The sequence below is a fragment of the Zosterops lateralis genome, assembly GCF_965231275.1.
Source record: "Zosterops lateralis genome assembly, chromosome: Z".
In the NCBI taxonomy this organism is placed as follows: Eukaryota; Metazoa; Chordata; class Aves; order Passeriformes; family Zosteropidae; genus Zosterops; species Zosterops lateralis.
In genome coordinates, this window is record NC_139800.1 from 55880538 (window position 1) to 55885154 (window position 4617).

At 40.4% G+C, this 4617-nt stretch overlaps 1 long non-coding RNA gene across 1 annotated transcript; it reads right to left on the reverse strand.

The window, feature by feature from the left end:
* Positions 1–1974: 1974 nt before the first annotated feature.
* LOC310922392 lies at positions 1975–3500 on the reverse strand. Its single transcript, XR_014592415.1, has 3 exons — positions 3304–3500; positions 3038–3147; positions 1975–2042 (listed from the first exon to the last, which is right to left on the reverse strand). It is a non-coding gene; the product is annotated as an uncharacterized lncRNA (long non-coding RNA).
* Between the last annotated feature and the right edge of the window lie 1117 nt (positions 3501–4617).

Sequence of the window (4617 nt, forward strand, 5' to 3'; positions counted from 1 at the left end):
ATGTGTGTGTGTGTATATATATATATATATGCACACAATATATGTATATACACACATATGTACATTTATGCACATATATGAGATTTATCCTGATGGGCAGTTTTTATATTTTATGTCCTTAAAAGCCTCTACTGAAAGTAACTGAATTTCTCACATTACTCCAAGATGAGGTAGGTTGGCAACCTTCATTTAGATTGTGTGGGGATTCCTAGGCTAGTTAAAACCCCAGGTCAGACACATGAATTAGCACCTTTATTTCATGGAGCCAGAGTCTCTACCTCCTCACTGCAGCACCTACTCTAATTCTTGGCTTGGTAGAGCTGCTGCAATCCTCATCATAAAATTCAGAAACAATGTGAATTTGCAAAGTACTCTCTATGGTGCCACATTTACAGCCTGGTTCTGAAAAGTCTCACTGCAAATCTAGCAAACCTTAAATCACAGACATACCTTGATAATTATTGGTATTGATTAATCTCTAATAGTTTCAGGTCCATGGCACACTGGCATGCAGGTCAGTTAAAGTTTTTTTCCCAGTGTATCCCACCAGATCAACTCAAACAAAATCACAGGGGCTGTGTCTAAAAATAAAAGTGTATCATGTACCCTACCTTGGCACAATTGAAATGCTAAATGGGAATGGTGCTTAGCCACAGTAACTCCCAAAGCGTGCTGAGTCGACCTGGTGAACCCTCCTCTCACCCATCCACAGTATGCAGGACAGGGTTTCCCTGGATCTCTATCTTGCCTTGACAAAGTGGATAAAGAGGTCAAGATCAGCAGCACAAGTCAGCATGCAGAGTGACAACCAGGCAGCACCTGAACCAGCAGATTACAGCACAAATATCTTTCCTCTTACTTCAGACCTGTTCAGCTCATCATTTTAGAGGCAAAAACTATCTCAAATGAGCTTTGATCATGCATAATGGATTCTTTCTGACTGGTTGTCAACCTGAAAATTAAAATGGCTGGTTGAGAAAGCACAGCAATACTCTGCAGCAAGGGGAGATTTATCATTTGTTCTGACTAATGAAGACATCATCACCAGTGTTAGTCAAACAGGACAGATATCATTAGCCACTGATATTTTCCTTCAAAAGTAAAATGCCTTTGTCCACAAAAGCAAAAGCCAGCATACAAATTCCAGTGTATTTGTGTTACTAATGGTAAAACTAAAATTATTTTCTTTCCTTTTCAGCAACATACTGGACATAGATGAAATCAACAGACTGTGCACATTTTTTAATAAGATAAACAAAGATGTAAAATGAGGAGATAAAAGAGAGATGCATTCATGAATGCTAAGTTATTCCAATATTTAAATTAATTATATGCTTAAAGAGTGATTGCCTCTTTTTATCTTCTTCTAACTTACAAGCCAGAAAAGAGATCAAGAACTACAGATGGACATTTATTAATTCTATTCTTCCCTCTACAATTAAATTTTAATCTGTTTCAAAGGACATTTGGGTTCTGTCCAATGCAGTTGCCACTTGAAGCAGAGATTAAAGACAAAAGACATGAGCATTACCTGTAGCAGCATTTGGAGGGAAATTTGGTCTCTGGAAGAAATACACTTTGCAGCAAAAGAAGCAAAGGTTTTTATACAGTGGGTTATACACAAAATTAGTTCTAATTGATGTTTCTACAAACAGACAACTGGATTTCCTTTTTGAAAAGCAACATCTGTGAAGTTTTATTTAAATATTTTAATCTGAGTAGTCTTTAGAAAAATCAAGAACCAAAATCCTTTAATGTTATTAGCCCTCAGCTGGGATTCATAATAAATAACCCTCTGTAACTTAAAAGCTGATGTAAAACTTGTATAATCAAAACTAAAATTTCAACCACAAGTAGCAGGTTTTTAAATCCAATGTTTTTTAAAAGATCTGAACCCTTTCTTCTCACAATGAGGAAGAGTAACATCAATAAAAGCAGCACGTTTTCCCCCTCCCTGCACACAAAGTGCCTGCTGTCAGTGGCTGCACACATCAGTGTTCGCCTTGGGCTGGGCAGCAGGATCTGTCTGCCTTCCCCTGCAGCTGAAATGCAACCCAGAAAGGAGGGATCTGTAATCGTGCTACTGTGAAACATTAATATCTGCCAGGCCACGAGAAGCTATGGCTGCCTCAGACATCAAATTAGATCAATTGGCCATCTGGGGTGAACACATGGAAGAACATACAGAGAGCAGTGAGTAGCAATTAGTCTTCTGAGGGTTTCAAGAAGGAGACTAATCAGTAACACAAAGAATGCATCTATTACAATACTATAATTTGAAGAACTTCTACCTTTAATGAGATTTAAAAGCCCTAAACAAATAGGAATACCCACCTAATGAGACAGCTGTCGGTCTGAGCTGGCAAATACATGGAGTGGAGCTCAAACCTTGACCAGTTGCCCTTGGCCAAGGGTGCTGGGAGCCTTTGTAGTAGGCACTCCACAATAAGGGAGGGTCAAGGACACTTTTAGCTGGTTCTGTGGAGAAGCCTTAAATAAGGGTCAGGCTCAGATCACAGCACACAAAGTCAGCAGTTTGGACAGAAGGAGGGGTCCTTCTCTGAGTTCAAATAAGTCTAAACGTTCTTGGGCAAGGCAGTGATGTGCCACAGGGCATATTGCCTCGCAGGTGTTGGAGCAGCTGTCCTGGCAAGGACAGAGGATGCAACATGGATGCATTCCCCTCAAAGCTGCAGTAACTGGCCATGCTTTCAAGTGAGGTTTGGGACAGCTGACCCTGACCTATACAAGGCCACCACGAAGCAGCAGTGGCAGCAGCAGGGGACTCCCTGCTGCAGGGGACAGCAGCACCAACCTGCCAACCTGACCTGCTGGCTGCAGAAATCTGCTGTGTGCTGGGGACCTGGGTCTGGGTGTTGGGGGGGACTGCCAAAGCTTGCCTGACCCCTGACTGCTACTCCATGATGTTCTTAGATGTAGACACCAGTGACAGTTATGGGAAACCAGAAAAGCATCCAAAGTGACTGCAGAGTCTGGGGGTGGCAGTTGGGGACATGGGGATCCAGAGTTCTCTTACCTGCTTCCAGAATGGAGAGAGGAGAAGGTCTCTGATAATGCATGTCAGCCACTGGTTGTAGACCTGGTGTTGGCAAAAGGATTCTTGTTTCTGTGGCCATTAGACCCTGTCTTAGGATAAATATGTGAAGAGTTTTATTTAAATTGTGATAGAAAAATGAGAAACTATTTAAAACTCAGACTCAACAGTCAGCAGTTATGGCCAGGACTTGACAGTTAGTCCAATTCCATTTCCTGAAATTAAATATAATTCTCTGCAAGGCTTACCCTGTAGGAGACAAAAGATCAAAAGCTGCTTCTCCCCCCTCTTGAGCCTTTTACCCAAGTCCCTTCTGCCCCAGTTTCTCTCTCCGCTGCTGGAGGAGTTTTCTGCCTTTCACAGGAGAGCAGCTGAGCAGAAACTGGCAAAATTCTGCTGCCTGCCACCACTGTTCCTCTACAGATGAGTGACAGAATTACACCCTGCCTCCTACCTAGTTATAGGGTTACAAACAGTAAATGATAGCTCTGCAGTTATATTGAGAGCAAGGAAGTTTAGCTGGGATAAATGATCCTTGCTTCCTCCTGGGGTGTTACTGAAAGCAAAAAGGAAGTAAAATTAAACAGGCCTATTAATTGTCTCCCCTGACTGGTGTGAGTCAGGAACCGCTTCTCAGAGGTTAGTAAACTACACTGTAAACTGAGGTAACTAAGGGTCATCTCCTAGTAGCAAGAATTTGGCAAAAAATACATTTTTATAAAAGTAAAAGCAAAAAGAGACCTCACAGCTCTGAATACAGGTCTATCTATCTCTTTTGATCCCAGCAAAAACTTGGGACCACTTCTATATTATTTTAGGTGACTAGCTTGATATTGTTTCTGAATGAGTTGTTAGAAAATAAGGAAACACATAATGATACCAATTTATACTCAGATTCTAGCAAAATACAAATATTGGATTTTATATCTAATTGCCACTTATTGCCTCATAAATTAGAAACTGCTATTCAGTAGCAAACCATTTCCTTAACATGGTGCTGCACATTTTATATCAAACAGTTGTGGGCTTCTTTTCTTCCCCTACTTTGCTTAAAATATATAGCTCCCTTTGGAATTGTTAGATTAATTTGGTTTGTTTTATAGTTTGGATGTGAATGACTCACAGTCCATAGGGTCTAGCTTTCCCTTTTATAAATAATTCTGCTTTTAAGGTGCAATTAGGATGCACTGGTTTTGCAACGCACCTCAGAGGGAAGCATGACAAATGGGAGGTACTAAAAGTTCTGTTGCTTTTCCTCCCTGACACAAGCAGAACCTCAAGAATCCAGAATAAGGACTGCAATGATGTTTCTGCATATATTGACTTCACAGTTTCTACTGTGTACCATAATTTTTATTCTGATGCTTTACTGTGCTGTTACATTTGTACTTGATGTTTACCTCTGTCAAGGGGCTTCTCAATATTATCTATCTTTCTATGAAAGCACAGATCAATACATGCATTTTGTAATGAATTTGAAGTTATTTTGGTGAATGTTAAGAGGTGTTTACAAAATATATACAGATATTAGCACTGTATTCAGCTCATGACCAAAACTGAAT